We start from the raw sequence: 26941 nt of genomic DNA, 5'->3' as shown, positions 1-26941 counted from the left end.
CCATCAAGCCTCTTAGATAGCCTCAACCACCAGAGGGCAGAGAGCAGAAGCAAGAAAAACTACAATCCTGCAGCCTGTGGACCAAAAACCACAGTTACAGAAAGATAGACAAGATGAAAAGGCAGAGGGCTATATACCAGATGAAGGAACAAGAAAAAACCCCAGAAAAACAACTAAATGAAGTGGAGATAGGCAACCTTCCAGAGAAAGAATTCAGAATAATGATAGTGAAGATGATCCAGGACCTCGGAATAAGAATGGAGGTAAAGATTGAGAAGATGCAAGAAATGATTAACAAAGACCTAGAAGAATTAAAGAACAAACAAACAGAGATGACCAATACAATAACTGAAATGAAAACTACACTAGAAGGAATCAATAGCAGAATAACTGAGGCAGAAGAACGGATAAGTGACCTGGAAGACAGAATGGTGGAATTCACTTCTGCGGAACAGAATAAAGAAAAAAGAATGAAAAGAAATGAAGACAGCCTAAGAGACCTCTGGGACAACATTAAACGCAACAACATTCGCATTATAGGGGTCCCAGAAGGAGAAGAGAGAGAGAAAGGACCAGAGAAAATATTTGAAGAGATTATAGTCGAAAACTTCCCTAACATGGGAAAGGAGATAGCCACCCAAGTCCAGGAAGCGCAGAGAGTCCCATACAGAATAAACCCAAGGAGAAACACGCCGAGACACATAGTAATCAAAGTGGCAAAAATTAAAGACAAAGAAAAATTATTGAAAGCAGCAAGGGAAAAACGACAAATAACATACAAGGGGACTCCCATAAGGTTAACAGCTGATTTCTCAGCAGAAACTCTGCAAGCCAGAAGGGAGTGGCATGATATACTTAAAGTGATGAAAGGGAAGAACCTACAACCAAGATTACTCTACCCGGCAAGGATCTCATTTAGATTTGATGGAGAAATCAAAAGCTTTACAGACAAGCAAAAGCTAAGAGAATTCAGCACCACCAAACCAGCTCTACAACAAATGCTAAAGGAACTTCTCTAAGTGGGAAACACAAGAGAAGAAAAGGACCTACAAAAACAAACCCAAAACAATTAAGAAAATGGTCATAGGAACATACATATCGATAATTACCTTAAACGTGAATGGATTAAACGCCCCAACCAAAAGACATAGACTGGCTGAATGGATACAAAAACAGGACCCATATATATGCTGTCTACAAGAGACCCACTTTAGACCTAGGGACACATACAGACTGAAAGTTAGGGGATGGAAAAAGATATTCCATGCAAATGGAAATCAAAAGAAAGCTGGAGTAGCTATACTCATATCAGATAAAATAGACTTTAAAATAAAGAATGTTACAAGAGACAAGGAAGGACACTACATAATGATCCAGGGATCAATCCAAGAAGAAGATATAACAATTATAAATATATATGCACCCAACATAGGAGCACCTCAATACATAAGGCAACTGCTAACAGCTATAAAAGAGGAAATCGACAGTAACACAATAATAGTGGGGGACTTTAACACTTCACTTACACCAATGGACAGATCATCCAAAATGAAAATAAATAAGGAAACAGAAGCTTTAAATGACACAATAGACCAGATAGATTTAATTGATATATATAGGACATTCCATCCAAAAACAGCAGATTACACGTTCTTCTCAAGTGCGCACGGAACATTCTCCAGGATAGATCACATCTTGGGTCACAAATCAAGCCTCAGTAAATTTAAGAAAATTGAAATCATACCAAGCATCTTTTCTGACCACAATGCTATGAGATTAGAAATGAATTACAGGGAAAAAAACGTAAAAAAGACAAACACATGGAGGCTAAACAATACATTACTAAATAACCAAAAGATCACTGAAGAAATAAAAGAGGAAATAAAAAAATACCTAGAGACAAATGACAATGAAAACACGACCCAAAACCTATGGGATGCAGCAAAAGCGGTTCTAAGAGGGAAGTTCATAGCTATACAAGCCTACCTAAAGAAACAAGAAAAATCTCAAGTAAACAATCTAACCTTACACCTAAAGAAACTAGAGAAAGAAGAGCAAACAAAACCCAAAGTTAGCAGAAGGAAAGAAATCATAAAGATCAGAGCAGAAATAAATGAGATAGAAACAAAGAAAACAATAGCAAAGATCAATAAAACTAAAAGTTGGTTCTTTGAGAAGATAAACAAAATTGATAAGCCATTAGCCAGACTCATCAAGAAAAAGAGGGAGAGGACTCAAATCAATAAAATCAGAAATGAAAAAGGAGAAGTTACAACAGACACCGCAGAAATACAAAGCATCCTAAGAGACTACTATAAGCAACTTTATGCCAATAAAATGGACAACCTGGAAGAAATGGACAAATTCTTAGAAAGGTATAACCTTCCAAGACTGAATCAGGAAGAAACAGAAAATATGAACAGACCAATCACAAGTAATGAAATTGAAACTGTGATTAAAAATCTTCCAACAAACAAAAGTCCAGGACCAGATGGCTTCACAGGTGAATTCTATCAAACATTTAGAGAAGAGCTAACACCCATCCTTCTCAAACTCTTCCAAAAAATTGCAGAGGAAGGAACACTCCCAAACTCATTCTATGAGGCCACCATCACCCTGATACCAAAACCAGACAAAGACACTACAAAAAAAGAAAATTACAGACCAATATCACTGATGAATATAGATGCAAAAATCCTCAACAAAATACTAGCAAACAGAATCCAACAACACATTAAAAGGATCATACACCACGATCAAGTGGGATTTAGCCCAGGGATGCAAGGATTCTTCAATATACGCAAATCAATCAATGTGATACACCATATTAACAAACTAAAGAATAAAAACCATATGATCATCTCAATAGATGCAGAAAAAGCTTTTGACAAAATTCAACACCCATTTATGATAAAAACTCTCCAGAAAGTGGGCATAGAGGGAACCTACCTCAACATAATAAAGGCCATATATGACAAACCCACAGCAAACATCATTCTCAATGGTGAAAAACTGAAAGCATTTCCTCTAAGATCAGGAACGAGACAAGGTTGCCCACTCTCACCACTATTATTCAACATAGTTCTGGAAGTCCTAGCCACGGCAATCAGAGAAGAAAAAGAAATAAAAGGAATACAAATTGGAAAAGAGGAAGTAAAACTGTCACTGTTTGCGGATGACATGATACTATACATGGAGAATCCTAAAACTGCCACCAGAAAACTGCTAGAGCTAATTAATGAATATGGTAAAGTTGCAGGATACAAAATTAATGCACAGAAATCTCTTGCATTCCAAACACTAATGATGAAAAATCTGAAAGAGAAATTATGGAAACACTCCCATTTACCATTGCAACAAAAAGAATAAAATACCTAGGAATAAACCTACCTAGGGAGACAAAAGACCTGTATGCAGAAAACTATAAGACACTGATGAAAGAAATTAAACATGATACCAACAGATGGAGAGATATACCATGTTCTTGGATTGGAAGAATCAACATTGTGAAAATGAGTATACTACCCAAAGCAATCTACAGATTCAATGCAATCCCTATCAAATTACCAATGGCATTTTTTACGGAGCTAGAACAAATCATCTTAAAATTTGTATGGAGACACAAAAGACCCCGAATAGCCAAAGCAGTCTTGAGGCAAAAAAATGGAGCTGGAGGAATCAGACTCCCTGACTTCAGACTATACTACAAAGCTACAGTAATCAAGACAATATGGTACTGGCACAAAAACAGAAACATAGATCAATGGAACAAGATAGAAAGCCCAGAGATTAACCCACGCACCTATGGTCAACTAATCTATGACAAAGGAGGCAAAGATATACAATGGAGAAAAGACAGTCTCTTCAATAAGTGGTGCTGGGAAAACTGGACAGCTACATGTAAAAGAATGAAATTAGAATACTCCCTAACACCATACACAAAAATAAACTCAAAATGGATTAGAGACCTAAATATAAGACTGGACACTATAAAACTCTTAGAGGAAAACATAGGAAGAACACTCTTTGACATAAATCACAGCAAGATCTGTTTTGATCCACCTCCTAGAGTAATGGAAATAAAAACAAAAATAAACAAGTGGGACCTAATGAAACTTCAAAGCTTTTGCACAGCAAAGGAAACCATAAACAAGACGAAAAGACAACCCTCAGAATGGGAGAAAATATTTGCAAACGAATCAACGGACAAAGGATTAATCTCCAAAATATATAAACAGCTCATTCAGCTCAATATCAAAGAAACAAACACCGCAATCCAAAAATGGGCAGAAGACCTAAATAGACATTTCTCCAAAGAAGACATACAGACGGCCACGAAGCACATGAAAAGCTGCTCAACATCACTAATTATTAGAGAAATGCAAATCAAAACTACAATGAGGTATCACCTCACTCCTGTTAGAATGGGCATCATCAGAAAATCTACAAACAACAAATGCTGGAGAGGGTGTGGAGAAAAGGGAACCCTCTTGCACTGTTGGTGGGAATGTAAATTGATACAGCCACTATGGAGAACAATATGGAGGTTCCTTAAAAAACTAAAAATAGAATTACCATATGACCCAGCAATCCCACTACTGGGCATATACCCAGAGAAAACCGTAATTCAAAAAGACACATGCACCCGAATGTTCATTGCAGCACTATTTACAATAGGCAGGTCATGGAAGCAACCTAAATGCCCATCAACAGACGAATGGATAAAGAAGTTGTGGTACATATATACAATGGAATATTACTCAGCCATAAAAAGGAACGAAATTGAGTCATTTGTTGAGACGTGGATGGATCTAGAGACTGTCATACAGAGTGAAGTAAGTCAGAAAGAGAAAAACAAATATCATATATTAATGCATGTATGTGGAACCTAGAAAAATGGTACAGATGAGCCAGTTTGCAGGGCAGAAGTTGAGACACAGATGTAGAGAATGGACATATGGACACCAAGGGGGGAAAACTGCGGTGAGGTGGGGATGGTGGTGTGATGAATTGGGCGATTGGGATTGACATGTATACACTGATATGTATAAAATTGATGCCTAATAAGAACCTGCAGTATAAAAAAACAAACAAAACAACTAATACTAAACTTTCATTGGGTTATTTGTATGGAAATATGTTAATATAAATGTTTCAGACATTACATGAAATTCCTAAAAATCTTATATTTGTATTTGTATGGAAATATGTATGGAAATATGTTAATATAAATGTTTCAGACATTACATGAAATTTCTAAAAATCTTATATGTTCTGGTATAATGTTATAAGTAATAATCCTAGTTATTACTTTAAAATGTATATCTCAGAAATAACTAATTTTCTTGTCAACTGCATTATTATGAACTTTCATCAAATGTTTTACCGTGGTCATTTTTAAGTCTTTTGTCATTTACAGACAGTTCTGGGTGTACTCTGATGATTTTGCAAATATGTTCCTATAAAAGGGTTTCATCTTCAAGAAATTCATGGAAAAGACTCTGACAAGTACAGGTTTCTGGTAACTGACTGTACTGCTGAACTGAATGAATAAGCATTTTCAGAACTCTGATGAAAAACTGAGGAACTCATAAAAGTGCTAACAAAAGATCAAGATGAAAAAAAACAATTAATTACATGGGACTGAGTGAACTGATGAGGATGAGTATAATTTTTGTGACTTTCTGTCTGAATTTAAAAAAAAAAAAAAAAAAAAATCCCACAAGGACTCAGAGGCAAAGAATATACAAATCAATTTTCACTGCAAAGTAAAGGAGCTGTTACAGTGGAGGATTACTGGACTGAATGTCAATATTATGGCATAGTATGAGTGTGTTTCATGTTTGGTAATTGCAATCATTGTTGCTTTTGTTGTGGTCATCCATGTACAATGCTTGGTGTCAGTCTATTTATCTCTTGTAAAAATAAAATACAGTGTGTGTGTGTGAAAAAAAAAAAAAAAAAAAGAAAGGGGCTTTAACTCTTATATTGCAGATAAGAAAATTGAGGCCTAGAGGGGATGTCCTAACTTGTCCAAGATAACTGGTAAGTGGGGAAGCCTTTGTGGACCTCATCCTTCAAGAGCACAAGAGCAAATTGCTTCCTGTTTCTTAGACACTTATTTCAATTAAAAAGGTATTAACTGACTACTCAGTATATGTCCAGAGTTGGGGCCCAGCTTGACAAGGAATAGAAGGAGCAAATGACAAGGTCCGTTCACAGCCACACTGGGGTGTGATGGTGGGCATAACAACAACTGCCCTCAGGCAGCTTAGAGTCTGAGGGTGAGAGATACTGAATAATCACACAATGTATACAAACAGTGAGTGATATGAAGGAAGGTACAGGGTGATGAGAACTGTGCCAGGAAGGCCTCAGTACAGGAAGCAGAAATCACTCTAGGTACTTTAAGTAGCAAGAGATTTAACACAGGGAAGTAATTGACAAGAAAATCATTGAAAGGCCTGGAGAATTAAAAGTTATTAGGTCCTAACTGGACTCTTGGCTTCAAGGTCAATCACCATAGGTGAGAAATGCTGCGGCTACTGATAGCATAGCAGCCACTGCCCCAAGCGTCCTACTCCCATGCACCTCTCATGTTTATTGGAGATTGTCCACCTGACCATCTGCTATAGGAAAATGGCTTCCACTTCACTTCTGCCTTTCAAATCTCATACAAACACATCTGGGACTTCCCCAGTGGTGCAGTGGTTAAGAATCCGCCTGCCAGTGCAGGGGGCATGGGTTCGATCCCTGGTCCAGGAAGATCCCACATGCCGCGGAGCAACTAAGCCCGTGCGCCACAACTACTGAGCGTGCTCTCTAGACCCCGTCAGCCACAACTACTGAGCCCACGTACTGCAACTACTGAAGCCCGTATGCCTAGAGCCTGTGCTCTGCAACAACAGAAGCCACTGCAATGAGAAGCCCGCACAACACAACGAAGAGTAGCCCCCGCTCGCCACAACTAGGGAAAGCCCGCGCGCAACAATGAAAACCCAATGCTGTCAAAAAATAAATAATTAAAATTTAAAAAAAAAAAAAAAAAAAAAGAAAATATCTTCTCCCATTCTGAGGGTTGTCTTTTTGTCTTGTTTACAGTTTCCTTTGCTGTGCAAAAGCTTTTAATTTTCATTAGGTCCCATTTGTTTATTTTTGGTTTTATTTCCATTTCTCTAGGAGGTGGGTCAAAAATGATCTTGCTGTGATTTATGTCATAGAGTGTTCTGCCTATGTTTTCCTCTAAGAGTTTTAGAGTGTTTGGCCTTACATTTAGGTCTTTAATCCATTTTGAGTTTATTTTTGTGTACGGTATTAGGGAGTGTTCTAATTTCATTCTTTTACATGTAGCTGTCCAGTTTTCCCAGCACCACTTATTGAAGAGGCTGTCTTTTCTCCACTGTATATTCTTGCCTCCTTTATCAAAAATAAGGTGACCATATGTGCGTGGGTTTATCTCTGGGCTTTCTATCCTGTTCCATTGATCTATATTTCTGTTTTTGTGCCAGTAACATACTGTCTTGATTACTGTAGCTTTGTACTATACTCTGAAGTCCGGGAGCCTGATTCCTCCAGCTCCGTTTTTCTTTCTCAAGATTGCTTTGGCTATTCAGGGTCTTTTGTGTTCCCATGCAAATTGTGAAATTTTTTGTTCTAGTTCTGCAAAAAATGTCATTGGTAGTTTGATAGGGATTGCATTGAATCTGTAGATTGCTTTGGGTAGTATAGTCATTTTCACAATGTTGATTCTTCCAATCCAAGAACATGGTATATCTCTCCATCTGTTTGTATCATCTTTAATTTCCTTCATGAGTGTCTTATAGTTTTCTGCATACAGGTCTTTTGTCTCCTTAGGTAGGTTTATTCCTAGGTATTTTATTCTTTTTGTTGCAATGGTAAATGGGAGTGTTTCCTTAGATGATTTTTTAAAATATCTGCCAACAACTGTAATGGGATATAATATTATCTGTGACTTCCATTGGTGACAAAGTCACAGGTACTGCTGATGCTACTGTGGTTGGTAACCTACACCTATAATGAAGGACAATGCTAAATTTCAATTAGAGGTTAATAACAATAAAGATGTCATTTTTCCTTACCCAAGTCTGTGTACTAGCTGAATTCTACCAATGCCTGTGAACTACAGTTTAAGAACCCCAGTTCAGAAGGATATTAGATGAATTCTAAAGATGCTTTAACTTTGAAGAATCTATGACCAACTTGACATAAGTTTAGGGTAGGGAAAAAACTGTTTATGTATTTATAGAGGGCTTTGAGGTTCAAAAGGCGAGTAGTTTATAAATCAATAGTATTTTATGTATCATAATGAAAAAAACCCTCAGATCATATATAGGACTGTCTTCTTGCTGAGCAAATTATGACCTCTAAGTCTCTCCTAGCCTCACAATCAGCCCCTCTAAGTACTCCTGCTTTCTACATAATTGTCTTGATCTCCTTCCCAACCTTTGCATTTTCTAAAGTGCCATGTTTTTCATGAAATATTCATGGCTGTCTCCCTGATGGTTACTCTCAGTGAACACTGGCACAGTGGTGAAGTCAGCACTTTCCTTTTATTCCTTTTTATTGTCCTGTAGAATTCTATTCTATGGAATACCACCACAATTTGTTTATCCATTCCCCAACTGATGGACCTCTGCGATGTTTCCAATATTTAGCAATTACGAATACAGCTGCTACATAAACGTTTGAGTTCTCTGGGTCTACCCTCACTCTTAGGCACTATGAACCTGGGTCTTGGGCTGGTTTTTCCTCAACTTTTCTACAGATCTCCACTTTGTACCAGTGCAGGATGCTGGGCTCAGTGGGGTTTCTGCCCCTCCACCAGTGGCAAAAGGCTTTTGCCAGTAAGAGAAGAATCTGGTGTTGGAGGTGGGATTTTACACCTGTTTCCAGGGGCAGCCTCTCATTATGTGCACACCTGTGGAACCAATGGGGTTTCTGTCTCTGGTTAACCTCCTTACCCCCAAACTCTCTGGTAAGCACTGAGCAGAGGCCCATGGGAAAGAACTTGTCCACTTATATGTGGAATCTAAAATATGATACAGGGCTTCCCTGGTGGCGCAGTGGTTGAGGGTCCGCCTGCCAATGCAGGGGACGCGGGTTCCAGCCCTGGTCCGGGAGGATCCCACGTGCCGCGGAGCAGCTAGGCCCGTGCGCCACAACTACTGAGCCTGCGCTCTAGAGCCCGCGAGCCACAACTACTGAGCCCAAGTACCACAACTATTGCAGCCTGCACACCTAGAGCCCATGCTCTGCAGCGAGAGAGGCCACCGCAGTGAGAGGCCTGCGCGCCGCGACGAGAAGTGGCCCCTGCTCGCCGCAACTGGAGAGGGCCTGCATGCAGCAACAAAGACCCAACACAGCCAAAATAAATAAATAAATAAAATAAAATAAAATAAAAATAAAATACAAAAAATTAAAAGAATCAAGTGTTTAAAGTATGATACAAATGAACTTATTTACAAAACAGAAACAAAGTCAGAGACATGGAGAACAAATGTATGGTTACCATGGGAGGGAGAGGGATAAATTAGGAGTTTGGGATTAGCAAATTCAAACTACTATATATAAAATAGATAAACAACAAGGTCCTGCTGTATAGCACAGGGAACTATATTCGATATCCTGTAATAAATCATAATGGAAAAGAATATGAAAAGGAATATATATATGTATAACTGAATCACTTTGCTGTATACCAGAAACTAACACACACTGTAAATCAACTATACTTCAATTATGAAAAAAGAAAGAACTTGTGAGAGAATGCAGACTCCCCTTGCATCTACGCTCCCAGGTATTCTCAGCTCTCCTGCTAGTCCTCACTTGAGTTTCAAGAATTTTTTAAAGATTTTAAATCTTTCTTCTTATTCGCTTTCTAAAATATTTTTATTATTATCTTTAGTTGTGGTAAAACACACATAAAATTTATTATCTTTACTATTTTAAGTGTACAGTTCAATGGCATTAAGTCCATTCACATTGTTGAGCAACCATCACCACCGTCCACCTCCAGAACCTTTTCATCTTGCAAAGCTGCAACTCTGTATCCATTAGCCAAGAGCTCCCCATTTCCCCCTCCCTACAGCCCGGGACAGCCACCATTCTACTTTTCATCTCCATGAGTTTGACTATTCAAGGTACCTTACAAAGTGGAATCATATAAGAATTTGTCTTTTTGTGACTGGTTTCTTTCACCTACATAGTCTTCAAGGTTCATCCATGTTACAGCATGTGTCAGAATTCCCTTCCTTTTTAAGGCTGAATAATATTCTATTGTATATGTATATGCTACATTTTGTTTATCCATTCATCCATCGATAGACACTTGGGTTGTTTCTATGCCATGTCTACTGTGACTAATGCTGCTATGAACGTGGGTGTACTCTTCTTATTCTCTTTTATGTATATTATTTCTTCTTCCCATGAGCTGGCACAGGTAAAAAAGTGTTCATGTCCCATATCTCCTTAGAAGGACTTGTCCTTTTTTGGACTTCAGTTCACTTGCTTATCTTGTGACCTCAGCTCTTGATGGGCCCAAGACAAGTTATGACTTTATATAATATACAAAATCCAGCTTTTTGTCATTGTGATAGTGGGAGTGATTTCTTGTGAATTTCTCCATCTTAAGTGGAAACCAAACTTCTAAACTTTATTTCATCAAAAATTTAAAAATGAAAAGAAAAGAAAGAAATAATGTTGGGAAGAGTGGGAAGATGGAGGAAGAACAAGATGGAAGGAAGTTAGTGAAAGAGATAATAATACTCATCTTCCATATCTTGTAATCTAGGAAGTTACCAGATAAAAGCAAATATCAAGATCTAGAACTCTATGTATTTAGGAATATGGAAATAAACACCAGAAAAAAAGTGGTTGCTTCCTATGAATAAGGAATTGGAGATGGTGAGCAGTGGAGGAGGAAACTACTAGTCTATATCATATGCCTTGTAGAAAATTTTGACTTTTTAATCATGCTCATGCATAAGATTGGCTGAAAAAATGTTAAATTCCTTCAGTATTATAATTGATTCCCTGAGGTAGTAAAATGTAAAAAAAAAAAAAAACCTGTAAAAAAAAAAATCTCCTTTCTTCTTTACGAAGCCTGGGCCCTATCACAAAAAGAAAGGAAAACAAAAACAAATACAATGGAGAAAGAATTACATAAATTAAAATTAATTCAACATTTATTCTATCAATGTACAAATCTACCTTAAAAGCCAGAAAAGAAATTTTGAATTGCTTTTAAAGGATAGTTCAGAAATACAGAGTACCTAGGCACTATAAGCAACGCAAAGCCATATTTATATGCACAAAGTTCCCTTTCCCTGGGCCAACAGGTATCTTGTGAACCAACACAGAAAGGGAGGACTCTTACACAGAACAGCTGCTTTCGGGTGTCCACAGTGCAAAGGAGTGCCAGAAACAGCAAGGAAGAAAGTCCAGACATATGAATCACCAGGAGAACTTTGACATAGAAATTTCCAAGCCTCAATCATCTATATATACTACCTTCTTGATTTTGTAAAAATATCATACCATTAAAAAATTTAACTGCATGAATTTTTAAAGGAAGCTTTGTGTCATTATTTTACATGGAAACTAGCACTTAGCATGAAAGAAAATAAAACAAAAATGAATACAATGAAAACAAAATAGTTTTACTGGACTTTTGAAAGCTTGGCAACTGAAGCCTACTCTGTTAAAAAGGGAGCTAAAACTAGTATCTCGAATACATGTTTAACACTAGCACCAAATTGAAACGTCCTCCTTGCCTTAATAAGAAACACTGGAAGGGAACAAATTCAAAACCCTTTCAATTCAGTTCAATACATATCCATACACCACCCAAAGGCATCTCGTATAAAATCAGTCATAGTGTCCCACACTCTGAGAGACACTGCTTTAGCCAAAGTCCGCTCCAGTCTTCACATTAACACATGAACTTCAGAGGTTCAGGGCTGCCTCTGTTGGCAAAGACAGCCCAGAGGCGGAAAGAGATTAAGGGGGAAAATCACTCCCCAGCTCCAACCCTATTTTTAAGATGGTAAAAATGAAACAAAGAGAGGGATGATATATGAACAAGGTAATCCTATACAGCCAGAAGGCCATGGAGAAATCATATGAAGGAATATGACAGTACTGAAAACTATCAGGTTAAGTACTCCAGGTAAACAACTTGAACCTATATTTGTAAAGTAGACTCCGATTAAACAATAAATTCACTCAACAAGTAATTACTAATCTTGTGCTTTGTGCCAGATACTTTACAGGTTCCTGGATATGTACTATCACTACCACAGTAGACCACTGAAATATTTATCTACGTAATAACCAGAGATTATGCATGCCATGTTTACTACTGTTTCCACCAACATATAATACCATGCTTCATGCTTAGTAAATGTTTGGGGGACCACTAACGTCCTATGTATTCCTAGAAGAAGAGAATCTTAAACATGGAACGTTGGGCAGTTATCTAATCTAAGCTCCCTGGATATTTAGAAATCTCTTCTACCTCATCCATAGCAAATATGGATAATGAGCTTCCGCTGAGTGCTTCCAGAGATGGGGACTCCTGAACCACACTTATATAAGATTGCTCTCGCTTACAGTGAGAGAAAATCGGCTTCTCTGAAATTCCCGGCCACAGGTCCTAGCTCTTAAGCGAGCAATAAAGATTACATCTTTCTTCCTTTCAACAATTGGAAGCTCATATTATATTTATCTTGAGCTCCTCTTTGCCAAGTTTATGGTCTGTAGTTCCAAAAAACTACCCTTACAAAGCAAATTGTTTTTCCACTAGTTCTCCAGGGGACACATGATCATCTGAAAAGGGGTGCCTAAACCAGGCATGATACTTCAGATAGAGTTTTATAACAGAATAATAGGATAGTACCCCCTTCCCACCCTTTAGGCCTAGCTATGTGCATTGTTGTTTATTTTATCCACATTACATCAGTACTAGGTTGGATAGTGTCTCCCCAAATCTCATGTCCTTCCCAGAATCTCAGAATGTGACCTCATTTGGAATTGGGTCATTATAGATGTTAATTGCTTACATTAAGATGAGGTCATGCAAGAACAGTATGGGCCCTTAATCCAATATGACCAGTGTTTTTATCAGAAAAGAAGAGACACAGATTCAACACAGGGGAGAAAGCACACCATGTGATGATGCAGGCAGAGATTAGAGTGATGCCTCTGTAAACAGAGGAACACCAACAATTACTGGCAGCACCAGGAGCTAAGAGAAAGGCATGGAACAGATTCTCCCCCTAGAATCTTCAAAGAGAGAATGGCCCTGCCAACACCTTGACTGCACACTTCTAACTTCCAGAACTGTGAGAGAATAAATTTCTGTTGTTTTTAGTCACCCAGTGGGTGGTAATTTGTAAGAGTAGCCTTAGAAAACTGACAGAGTATTTTTGTCTCGCACATGGATTCTCTTTAGATAATACACTCGTTTTATTTGTTGTTGCTGTTGTTTTGTTTTTGTTTTCCTTTTTTTCCTTCTAGTAATTCATCATCACTGAAGCAAGTTTTTCCCATCCTAATCTATGTAGTGGACATGAGTTGAGTATGCCTGCCCGGTATCATCTATTCCCCTCCTTCTGGTAGGAGCAGATTAGAGACTATGCCTTGGTAGCCCCTTGGGCCCATGAAACACAATGTTGGTGGACTGCCAGTCAAGATGCCCTGTTCTTTCTCTGAACTGACTCTCTCTTTCTCTCTCTCTTAGAATTCTGAGTCTTGGGCACAGTGACACAATGACGGAAAACAGCTAGAGTTGACTCAACCCGACAGCGGGGCATCCTTTCCAAGGTCTTGTTCTTCAGCATTTCCTTCGATTCCATGAACTACTCCATGACCATATGATGAATTCCTTTCTGCTTAAATTGCCCAGAACCAGTTTCTATTTAATTCAGTTAAGGAACTCTGATAAATTACAAAACTGAAGCTTTGAATTTTGTTCTGCTGTGTTTTACTGCTTATCTTATTTTGACTTACCACTATTAGTAGGTTCCATTGACATTTCAGCTTCACTCCATTCCCTCCCACAAAATAATCTATGTAAGCAGCTCAAAACTTTTCTACGTACAGCTATCTATAATGGATTTATTATTGTTTTTGCAAGGCTGTGTGCTTCTGTCCAAGAAGAGGAAGCTATTGGAAGACTTAAAAGAAATTAATGCATAGTTTCCAACTGGACTACTAACAACCTTTTCATTCTCACTCCCATTAACAATGAACTAGTCACATGGTTTGAGCCTTAAATTAGGTCCTACCTGGAGCCAGATATACTCCCCTATTTTACTCAGTTACACATTCATGAAGTCTCTCTCTCTTTTTTTTCCCCCTCAAGTCACTTAAAATCAGGTTTTCTGATTCTTTACAGTGAAAAACTCTGAACTAATTCAAGTATAAATAATTACTTTCGAGGTACAGCTGAAGTACGGTGAATTAGCAGTGTACCAGGACAAAGAAGCGCGCCAGGCATCATGCTAAGATCTTTACTTGCTTATCTTACTTAATCATCACAAGAATCATACCCGTAATCTGGTGGGTGTGATTTGCAAAAGACAAGAGAAGCTGGAAAGTCAAGTAATTTGTCCAAGTTTTCACAGCTAGTGACTAAAAAATGGAGATTTGAATTCAAGTTTGTCTGATTCGAAAGGGAATGTTTTTTCTGTCCTGGCTTTCAATTTTAAGTCTTTCATTATTGCAACTGATAATATATCTTTACCATAAATTACAAATAAGACAACATACATAATATACTTTACAACTCACAAAGTACTTCCAACACATGTAGGTTTTAACATTTTCATTGAATCTGAAACTCTTCAAGAAACCACAATGGCAACAGCACTGATTTAAAACAAAAAGGAAACTATTAATTTAGCAACAGGACCATCGACAAAGGCCAATCTTCAATTTTCTTGTCATTAATAGCAATAACCTAGTTGAAGAACATTATCCATAGTGGCATTTTCTTTTGTTTATAAAACTCTAGATAAAACTCTACTAATGTTCACCCCAATTAGGAAAAAATAAACATGTACTTGATCATCTTGATCATTTAAGTGAACAGCTGAGTTGAACTCCTAAACAAATTCAATTAGAGATCCATTGATGCCTTCTTCAGTTGCCTATAAAACACCTGGACTACAACAACTGAAAAGAGAGGTTCTTGAGCTGAATAACCATTTTTAGATAAACAGAAGAAACATGGATTTAACCAAGAAAATAAGTGTGCTCCTAAGGTGGAGAATGTTAGGATGGAGACTTTGAAAAACTGTAGACTCAGCTGAAATGATGCAGCATAACCTTGGGCAAATCACACCATAATCCTGAGTCCCCAAGGCCCCATCAGTCAAAAGAGGACATCAGACTACTTCAACCTCCAAAACCCCTTCCTATGATCCACTCCCATTGTCCTTTTCCATCTCATCTTGCTCACCAATGGTCCCACTACTTCCACTTCCTAGATGGTAACCATTTAAATTCCAGCTCTAGAAGGACATATAAGCACCACCATCACGAACACTATTAATACGCACTTTCGCTTTGAAAATATTTCCTCTAATCCTATAGTGAACTCTACAGGAAAAAAAAAAAATCTCCATTTCAAAGATGAGGAAATTGGAGCTCCATGAAGTTAGAAAAGAAAAACAAAACCTCATCTAAAGTCACAAAACTACTAAGTAAGAGTGCCAGATCTGACTGCAAATCTCTTGATCCTCCTTAAACTGCTGTACCTCCTTCCTGGCAATGGGTGGCGAGTATTCTGGCTCATCATTTGGTCTTTTCCGAAAACATCAATTGATTCACAAGCCTGGTCGTAGCTCTGGTTCCAATCAAAATTGTTAAAATCAGGCTTCATAATCCAGAAGACTGAGATCTATGCTTTGGTCAGTGGAGTCCCAGACCAATGTCCAGTACCAGGCATGTCTGTGTGTAAAAGAGTCTGCTTCCAGCACCCACAACTGTGCTCCCAATGGCAAACAGTATCTCTTCCACCTTCTTTAAAAGGACAGAGACAACTCTAAATCACTAAATTAGAAGGGATTGCACCAGCCAATTTAGCCCAGTATTCAGATTCCAAATGATATCACATAACGAATATTCTAGAGATAGAAGAGACACGCTATCTTTACTGAAGGCTGAAAGCCTCAGGATATGTTCTAGGCTATTTGCTTCTTAAGATGAACAAGCATTTATGAACAAAAGTAAAACCTTCCACAGGCGAGGTTACCTTTTTCATGCATTACTGCTGCTTGTCCTTAACAATAATCAGCTAAAATGAAATTAAAAGCAGAAACTCTCTTTGCCTCTGCTATAGCATAAACTTCAAATTCCTGCTTTTGTTGTTCTTTTTCTTGTTCTTGAATTCAGCAAGGACAGCATACACTGTTCAATCAAATTCCCAGCCTTGACACTACCCTTCTTCCAGCTGGGCAATGACCTGCCACAGTGGCCCGCAAGTTTGTTCACAGGTAAGAGAAGCTGCCATATTATTTCATTCCCCACTCCCAATACTTATACTCTGATAGTTTAAAGCATAGGTAGTACCTAGTAGCCAAACCAGCAGAGATGTTCAGCTCTGTAATCTTTACATTAGTCTCATCAAAATAGTGACACGGTATGCTCAGTTTTTGAAAGTGAGCCTTTGTCACAAACATTATTGACAAAATTGATTTGAAATTCTGCTTCACTCTAACCATCATACCAGCCAGCCCACTGCCTCCTACTATGGCTATCAGAAGTATAAAAGGGCACAGATCTATTCAACAAGTATCTGTGGGGAAGGAAACCATCTCTCTTTCCTCAAATGTCAAACAAAATCAATATTTCCTAAAGAAAGGAAAAGAGAGATAAGAACTGACCCCTTTCACCTCGGATTGCTCACTCCCTCCTTGTCTGATCTATAGAGAAACACATGTAACTGTTTCCCCCCTAATGGTTTATTTTGCCTTCTGCTTATCAACACTGTGTTCTGAAGTATTTTTAAGAATAAGGCTATATATCTCTATAGCCTCTCCAACTTTAATGAAAACGAATACCCATTCTGTGTTTCCTTTTATAGATAGACTTCGAGACATACATGAAATATATGTATATTACTCTAAATGAACTTGGTTTTGCAAACTGGTTGCAATGCACAATGCAGCTCGGCATTGCAAATGCAGAGCCCCAGTGCCTAGAACAGAACCTGCTACTGTTGAATTTACAAATGCTTGTCGAATTTACAAATAGAATTATCATTGGTTCAAATCATATTCCTGAGGCTTCATACAAGCCCATGAGAGGTGCCCTCTATCAACACCAGTGCGGCTCACAGTGAAGTTCTGTCTTCCTCAGTTCTTTCACTGTGTCTTTGGGAAGAGGAAGCCTTCCTAAAATCAAGAATATGCAACTGAACAAACAACTGAACAAGACAGTTCAAGGATGCAAGCAGAGAAACTGAGGTTGCCTCTGTGGAAAACAAGGACTCTCCCCACTGCCTTTTTCCAAGAGAGACACAAATCTCTGTTCCTCTTAGAAGCAGGAAAGAGCTGTTTGTCTTTGTACACACAGGAGAAAAGGAGAGGTTACTGGGTGCCCCAGAAACTAAGCAGGAGACTCTTCTGCTGCATGAATTCCTGAAGGACTGAGGGATGGTGACGGCCAAGGATGGAGGGAATGGTTATTAGAACAAGAAGGGAAGAAAGCAGTCCTAATGAGGATCCCTTTAGAATGAATTCTGAAACCGACCCACCAACAAAAGTGCTGGCAGGTGAGGGAGATGGAGGGGAGAGGGTAGAAATACTGACTAAATCTGTTTAGTTTCTCCAGGCCTCAGTGTGATCATGACAAAGGTTTTATCAAGCAAGCGTTCTGAGTTCCGGCACACAGGTGTTCTTAGAACACTTCCGTGATCTTATTACATCCAAGAGTGTAAGCTATTGTTTCCCGTCTCCAGGCAGTGTATTGTGCTGCAAGCCAGAAAGGTTTGCTTCTCAATACATGCCTTGCTGTCGATTTAAAACTGAAACTAAATGCACGAAAATTATACAGGGTTCTTACCTTCCTGGGCAGAGGTCTACAAATACTAAGGTTTCATTTTGGAACACTTCATGAGGCTTCTAATAAGTGTTCAGCTAACATTTTTCTCTAATTCGGTTCAATCCCTCACTACATGAAGAATTTATTAGTTGTAATTTAAATTAAATTAATTTTAAAACTATGTATTTTTAAAAGCAATTACCAAACAAGTACAGTGAAAAATACAGTGGCAGAACAGTTTTAACTTGTTTTCATCAAAAAAATGTTTACTCAGTTCCTATGAATACCATATATGTCTTTTCAGACATTCCCAATCTACTTTAGGACTTCTTTTTTTTTTGAAGGCTGAAAAGAAGTTCTGCTAAAAGGAAACCTCTTTAATTTCCTTAAAGCAACTGTTTTTGAATATGGGGCCATTTGCAAAGAAAGTCTCTTAATATTAACTACTCTTGATTTTCAAGATAGACTTCCAATAGGAATATGTGAAAGCATCCTGACAGGAGCTGCTTTTCATTATAATCATACCTAGTTCTAAGCCAGGGTTCCTTATCTTCAGCACTACTGACATGTGGGGTTGGATAACTCTGTTATGGGGGACTACCCAATGCCTTGTAGAATATTAGCAACATCCCTGGCCTCTGCCCACGAGATGCCAGTAGCACCCCTCCCCACCCAGTTGTAACAACCAAAAACACCTCCAGACATTGCCAGTGTCCCCTGGGGGGCAAAACTGCCCCTGTTGAGAACCACTGTTCTAAGCCTATCAGTAAGATCTATCCCTGAGGCAAGAGAAAGTGATTTCTCTTCTTCCACTTTGGTTAATATTTCTCTCACTCATTATTCTGCTTCATCAAGCCATTTCACCACTTTTTTTTTTTTTTAAATGACTTTACCTTAAGGCTGCAAAGAGTCCATTGATTATTTCCTAAAGTGTACCTGAATTTAGGGAACAATCCTCCAGGAAAATTATTAAGCTAGGCTTCAGAGGACTAGGAACCAGCCCAAGGGTACAATCCTTTGTATTTCAAATGCAGGAGGTGTGGAGTGGAGACAGAAGGGTTTTCTCATTTTGCACTGAATTTAGCATTATATAAATGAAGCTTTCACCTCCACGCACGCAAAAGATCTTCAGGTGCCTAAACTCTGCCTTTATTTGACATCCTAATCAATTTGCCCAACTCTCCTTCCTCCATGACTCCCAAAAACAAAAAACAGGCAAACATATTCGGTTGTATCTATTTGAGCAGCAGTCTGGGAAGAACAGGATTCATGGGTAAGATAATAATTTATTTTACCTTCACCACATGTTCTAATAATAATCAATGAAACAAACGCAGTAATAGAAGCAGAAAACGACAGTATATGTCTTTTTATGCAAACTTTTCACCCTACAGATATCCAGAATCATGGCCATATTTCAAAAGATATTTTTCAGTAGTAACTGTACTAGAAACTGGGCCAGCCACTGTCCTATGGAATAAGACGATATGCCCCTGGCCATTAGCACCTTGCTGTTCTTTCTGCTGTGTCCCTCCACAGGTCAGCGATCCCCTTGCAAGACAACCCCAAACTATGGTCCTCATCACTTTTTTAGAGTTTCTCACTTCCCTTCATCTGAGTCTCCCCCCTGCAATTTGGATGTTCAGAATGATTTCTGATGTCTGAACACACGATCTCAGAGCCCAGCTCTCTGAAATATCTGGCAGACAGTAAGCACAGCTCTCGCTCTCCCTTCTCTGAGTCCTTCCACAGATGGCACAGGTTTCCAGAGTCGCCTTCATCCTCATTTCCTGTATTTGGTAAAGTCTCGCTTAAAATATGGCACGGAGGACAGGAAATATCAAGCTGGACGGAGTCTAAGAAGCTGTGGACATGGTGACAACTCCCGCTCCGCCGCCCCCTCCCCTCCATTTTCAGATGCATACGCTGTAGAAGCTTCTTCCCTTCTTGTGGTTGGTGGGTAAAATATTTGTTAGTCTAAGAGGCGCTTTTACATAAAGCTTTTTGCCCTCAGTGCTTGTTTTTTCTACTAATCTGATCTTTTTCTTTTTAAGTTAAAATCACCTGTGGGGAACTCCGGGGAGACCCACCTCGCGAGAACCAGTAAGTGCTGGCTATTTGGAGCCATCACTGGGATCCGTGGGGCAACAACACTGCGTCACCTGTAGGGGCAGCAGAGTGAACTGAGGACCCCCGGAGTGACGCCCCAGGGAAAGACTGGTGGATTCGGGAGCCCCTCTAACCAGCGGGACTCCTCGGATTCCCTCTGGCAGAGGAGGGACAGCAGCGTCCTCCGGGGTACCGAATCAGAGGACAAGACCGGCGTCAGGTTTGGGATGTGCAGGAGTCGGGGGAAGAGGTTAGAGAAGAGCATCATTGGACGAGCAAAGAATGTGACCCTAGGGAAAGGAGGCAGAAGAGAGGTAGGAAAGCACGTTTCCTTTAATCCCCTCCCCGTGCCGCCTGTGGAGCCCTGGATCTCCTCGTCATGGAGACAGACTGCAGCAACACACGCGACCCCGGGCGGGCAACACGCGCACAGGCGCGCACACACGCATACTCACACGCCCCGCCGCGAGTTGCACACTGCAGACTTCTGCCTGACTTCCCGGCCCCAAACACCGTACCTCCCGGGCGAGACCGCGGATTCCTGTGGCCTAGAGCAGAAATCACCCTCCCCCATCCCCTGAAACACACACATTCAGACCCTACATTGCACCCTGAGGGTGCCGGGAACCACTCAAGGGAAGCACTGGCGGCTCCCCTGCAAATGACTACCTTCCCGGTGGCTTAATCTGTCCAAATCTACAAGCTTGCCTAAAGCGAGCTGCCCTGTTAACAAGCGAGGTAGAAGATGAAGGAGGAGCCTGGCGTGCAAGTAAACCTCAGAGAACCGCTACTAAGTCACTATTCAGGGGGACCGCATGTAGTAGCCTCCAAGCCTTTCCTAAGCCTTTTAGCCCCACCAGCAGCCCCGTTCCTCCGCTCGATCTCTGCACCGCTCCCCTCCTCCCCTTCACCCAAATCCCTCAGCGATTTTCCTACTGGCCCTTGCAGGCCACTTTCTGCCTCCATCCTCTGTCCAGCCAGTTCCCAACATTTGGCCTCGCGTATTCGCTTCGAAGACCTCGATCCAAGGCTGTCCCTCTCCGTCATTATATCGCCCTGACCTGGTACAGACTCCCCAAATTATTCGAGTCCACTCGTTTCCCGGAGCCCACGGCCCCTTCCACCGGCGTCCTAAGCTCTGGTTCAAATCCGCTTTCCACGCGCCCCACTTTCCATCCATCTTCTCTCCCGCCCCTCCGGCCAGGACACGCTCACCCTCTACTACGCCTCCCACACGGCGCTCTCAACCCTATCCCCCCGGAGACACCCGGCTTTCCCTCTGCGGCTGTTCTCGGCCGGCAGCCCGCATCCCAAACCCATCCCGCACCAGCCCGCTCTCTCGCTGCGCGGTCCTTCCCTCTGCCCCAGTCGGCCCCCTCGGCCTCCGCCGGAGTCAGTTCAGACTTCCTGCTTTGCCGGCCCCCCCTACCCCGCTAGAACATGCCAGTGGCCACTACTTTCAAATTGGCCAAGAGGCTCGCCGAGGCGCCGGGCACCTGGGGCAGCGGCCAGCCTGTTCTCCGGAGCGCCAGCCGTGACTCCCGCCTGCCAGCGTGGGCTTCCCCGGGGCGCCAAGCCCTCGCCCCACCGCCCAGCCGCCTCACAAACTTACTTGCGGGTCGCCAGGAGGGGGCTGCGGTGAGCGGCGGCGGGCCCCGCGGCGGCGAGTGCGCCCCTCTCGGCGGGGCTGGGCGGCGCGGCGTCGGCGCTGCGCTCCTGCGGCCGCGCGGTGAATGGGCTCAGCCTGACGCAGCCTGGCTCTGCCCCCGCCGCCGCCGATGCCGCCGAGCGCTTCCAGACATGCTCAGTTTCCAGACCTGCCCGCGTGGACGCTACCAAGAGCGAGTGACGGCGGGGGAGACAGGAGAGAGCCGCGGAGCGGCGGCCGCCAGCCGGAGGCTACCAAGCCGGAGGCCGGGGGAAAGGGGGGCGACGCGCCGCTAAAAATAGCTAGTGCGGCAGCCGCCGCTCGGGCTTAAAGCGCCCACCCCCGCCGCGCGCGCGTCCCCGCCGCCAGGGACTTGGGGCTGGAAACCCGAGCGAGCGTCCTGCTAGGTCCCTGCCGGCACTCTGAACCCCACCCCGGGGGAAAATTAGCTTCCTGCACAGGCACCTGAGGGTTTCGCCGGAACTAAGCCCCACGCTTCCCCGATGTAGGGCTCCAGCCTGTCGGGCAGCCCTGATTTCAGGTTCTCGCCAAAGAAACGAAGGAAAGTTGGGTTAAAGCAGTGAAAAAGCTCCGCGACTGCGAAATTGGCTTAGGACTTCTGGAGAAGAATTAAAGTTTTTTGGATGCTTACTTTTGCTGGAAGGAAAAAGGAGGAAAGGAAGGTGATGATCAATAGCCGGGAGAGGAGACCAAAGGGTGGCAAGCGGCAGGCTGTAGGGGACTCTGGAAAGAGCTTCTAAAATTAAAATGTAGAATTCTTTTCAGGCCGTTTATGACTCCTCATTCCGCAGGATTTTGCATAGTTCGCTGACACCCACCCCGACCTTGGTGATTTTGTTGTTCTTGTAATCTGAACTGTAATTTTTTTAACGCACGTTTTACCTCCACCCTTCCTCCTCCAGTCCGACTTTAAATTGCAAAAAGAAAAGGACGCAAACTGGAGGTGGGTAGATTCTGACACCTAAACTGGAACCGGGCCATTTGGTGACCCTGCGCAGAGAGGGGTCGGTCCTCTTGCCACGTCGGGCCAGGAAGCGTCCTAGGTGTCCTGAGCATCCGGCTCTTTCAGCCTCGAGGTCTCAGATCCGCCTCACCTGCAAACAAACTATCCCCGCTCTTCATTTTCAGTGTATTCTACCTTAATTCCTGATCATCTACTTTTGAAAATTTTCCTCCCTTAAAATGAGAGGTACAAAAGTCTCCTGGGTCAAATTCCCGTCAGTATTTAACTCACCCCTCACAACCATCCCGTAAGAGAATCATTATTATTCCCATTTGACAGATGAGGACGTTGAACTTCAGAGACGCTCATCTCTTGCCTGGAGTAATAGTGTTGAACGCAGAGTCTGCCTGACTAGAAACTTCCATGGCTTCCGCATAACCTATTCCCCTGAATCAATAGCTTTACCTGATAAGGGCAGAAAAAAATTAGATTTTTCTCTGTGGAGTCCTCAGAATAGGAAAATGCCAAATATGAGTTTTGTTCTCCATTATTTTACCCCTAATTTCTTTCTCAACATTCACAGCTTAGATTGTGTGTATTCTGTTGAAAGTGATGTGTTTCGTTTTTATTCATTCATTCAGAGAGAATTTACTGGGAATCTTCTAAGAACAATGCAGTCACTGGGGATGTATTTTCTATCTCACAGTTCAGATTCTTTGTAAGCCTACTTTCTTTTGCCATTGTTACAAATTAATGAGGTTTTGCTAACCCTACTAAGTAAAGTAGTTGTGCTTTTTCACAGAACTGAGTGGAATGTGTGTATCTGGACCAAGTTGTCCTCCCTCTCAAGTTTCCTCCTTCCCTCCCCACTTAAATTTAGTGCCATGTCTAGCTCAAAATAGATGATTAGTTAATGTTTGATCTTTTACTTGCTAGTCTCCAGCTTCTTGACTCCTTCTTCCTTTAGTGTGTGCCTCCGATAGATGTCATCTCCAGGACTAGAGCCACTTTGTAATGACAACACCATTTTCCTAATTTTCCATGAGCAATTCATTGGGAAGATCAAAATGGAATTTCCCTTAGAGTATCAGCACAACTCACCCATTCCTTTCTGTAGGTAGTGAAAGAAAATGAAAAATATACTTTATCTTCATCCTGGTTGTTTTTCTTCTTCCTTTCTCAGTAATTAATCTTAAGGTGGGTATGATTATCTGAACATCTTCATACTATAGCATGCATACTAAGCATAATCATGAAAACGGGCAGATTTTGATTTCACAGTAAAGACTATGATTTCCTACCCAAATGTGTAGTTCAAAAACATATTGCATTCAGGATTCTTAATAGCAAGTGACAGAAACTCAACTCTAACTAACTTAGGCAAAAAAGGAAATTCCCTGGGCCATGTAACTCAGAAGTACAAGGGGTGGTTGGGCTTATCCAAGGCTTAACAACATCAGCTAGAATGTGTTTCTCTCTCTCTCACTTGTTCTCAGCATTGCTTTCTGGTTTGGCTTCATTCTCCATCAGACTGTGTCCAGAGTGCAGTTCCAGCCCTACACAGATGCCAAAGTTTGCGATCTTACAAAGAAAGCAAACCTTGTGCTCTGATGAGCAGATCAGTCTTTGTCAAAGGAGTCTGGTTGGCTATCCTTGTGCATCCTCTAGGGGAAGAAACCTCTCAAAAGGAAATAAAGTATCCAGTCAGCGGAAGAAGGGATAAGGGATGCTTGCAAGATAGAAATAATAGCTATCCACCACAGGCAGGTTTCCCCATAGAACAAAAAGGGCAGCAAGCCCCTGGTGGGATATCAGTTGATTTGAGTTATTCAGAAAAGAGCAAAAGGATATTGATGCTTAGAAGTGATTTTTCCTATCTCTTTTTAGGAAGAGGTGCTTTGATTTGCCTGCCTAAGGGTAGCAGTTAGTCCGTCTTTGTTGCCTTTTAGTCTTTATTTCGGGGCCATAGATACTTCCAAGGTGGTGCCACTCATTAAAGTCTTCTAATGAGCCTTCAGTCAGCTGAGGCCTCCAGTAGATAATCTGTCTCTATGGGAAAAGGACATTTTCCATATTCTTAAAGCCCATTCTTTCTTTTTTGATTTAACATACCTGATAATTATGTAAACCATTTGACAATAAAAAGTGAGATATTTCTCTTTTGCCTCCAATCCTGAACATATAGAGGAGAAATGCTGACCTTCCTATAGTTAATGTATTATGTCTTCATAGGGATCACTGCAATTCGCTTGTTCCCTTTTTTAGTATTTGTTTATGAATAAATGAATGCAATCGATGAATCACTTCATTTAAACTGCATTTTATAGTTATATTAAAATCATCAAATCCATATCTTTTCCTTAATCTTCTTCCTCATTGACTTCTTTGCACATGGTCTTCTAAGGACTCCTCACTCAGCATTTCTCACACCACACCTTCTTTTATTTTTATTTTTTATTTTTTTTTAACATCTTTATTGGAGTATAATTGCTTTACATTGTTGTGTTAGTTGCTGCTGTATAACAAAGTAAATCAGCTATACATATACAAATATCCCCATATCCCCTCCCTCTTGCGGCTCCCCCCCACTCTCCCTATCCCACCCCTCTAGGTGGTCACAAAGCACTGAGCTGATCTCCATGTGCTATGCGGCTGTTTCCAACTAGCTATCTATTTTACATTTGGTAGTATATATAAGTCCATGCCACTCTCTCACTTTGTGCCAGCTTACCCTTCCCCCTCCCCATGTCCTCAAGTCCATTCTCTACATCTGTGTCTTTATTCCTGTCCTGCCCCTAGGTTCTTCAGAACCATTTTTTTTTTTTTTTTTAGATTCCATATATATGTGTTAGCATGTTTGTAGATTTTTTGATGATGGCCATTCTAACCGGACACCACACCTTCTTAATCCACACTTCTGATTATTCCTCTTTTCCTAGTTCTCCTTTATCTCACCAGTGCAGTTCTTTGTCCTTCTCTTACACCACTCTCCCATTTGCTTTCATTATCTATATACTTGTTTTTCCTCCCCCACTGAAACACAAGTTCATGGAGGATTGGGACTATGGAAAATTTATATATGTGTGTATTTTTATCTTCTTCATTGTTCTATAGATGTTCGCTGATGCATTAATGGATTATAAAGGGAGGTGAATGTTTAGGTCTGAAACAATGGGTCTAAGCACAAAGTCCCCAGTTTCATGAACTGGAGAAAGGATGGAGAGGACTGATGCTGGGGGTAGGACGACATGGCATGTAGACTTTGTCTGACTCACCATTTTGTCTGGGGATAGCTCAGTATAGCCCCTTCTTCCCTCCTTGATGTTTTCTTACCAAACTTCTTGGTAACTTGAAATTGGAATGCCTTCAATATGATCTGTGCCACACTGCCAAGCATCTCTAATTTTCCCAGATATTGGCACTGACCGCTGAGCATATTCTGCCTCTATTACATAGAGAGAGCCCATTTTAGACACTTGGACACTGGGCTACCTCTCCCTTGCACTTCTTTCATACTAAATTTGCTTTTAGAAAATCAGAACTAAATTAGGAATGTGAAGTAATTCATAATTGAGTTCTTTAAGAGAAATGGAAATATCATGATGGCTTCATTGAAGAGCTATTAAAAGCTTGTCTTTTTGATACCTGTTATTTTCCCATTGTGAAAAAAAATGTATAAAATGGAGAATTAAATGGGAGTAATCAAAGTCATTAATGCCCAAATTATTCTTTCATTTCATGACCATAGATAAATGTCATAACAGATCAACTAGTGATAAGTAATAAAGATATAAATGTTCATTTTCCCCTCTCTCTGCACTTCAAGGCTAAAACTGCTCTAGGTAATAGTCATGGGACATTAAGGATGCTCATAGTATATGTGAATCAAAGATGCTTCTTGACTAAAAGACTTAGCTCTGATGGCCCTTTCCTCGGGGAAAAAGAATGTGGATAATTATGCACTTCAAATATCAGGCTGCTCTTTTCTTGCCTCTAATTCTAACACAAACATGACTTAGTTATTGAACAAGCAGCAAGGTCTTGTTATAGCTGCAATTCTTTTCACTTCTCATTGAGTCCAATGCTACAATAATAAATATTCTTAACATATGATCTCAGATTTTCAAGTATTGTCAAGAGATTCATGACCATTA

At 40.8% G+C, this 26941-nt stretch overlaps 1 protein-coding gene across 1 annotated transcript in view; it reads right to left on the bottom strand.

Moving 5' to 3' along the window:
• OXR1 (oxidation resistance 1) overlaps window positions 1-21952 on the bottom strand; it is a 463267-nt gene extending 441315 nt beyond the window's left edge. Inside the window, exon 1 of the mRNA XM_082434271.1 lies at window positions 21788-21952. The gene's annotated coding sequence lies outside the window, so the exon portion shown is untranslated. The remainder of the gene's footprint in view (window positions 1-21787) is intronic.
• Window positions 21953-26941: the final 4989 nt, after the last annotated feature.

The sequence above is a fragment of the Balaenoptera physalus genome, assembly GCF_965194825.1.
Source record: "Balaenoptera physalus genome assembly, chromosome: 17".
Classification (NCBI taxonomy): domain Eukaryota; kingdom Metazoa; phylum Chordata; class Mammalia; order Artiodactyla; family Balaenopteridae; genus Balaenoptera; species Balaenoptera physalus.
This window is presented reverse-complemented; position numbering and strand designations above follow the sequence as displayed.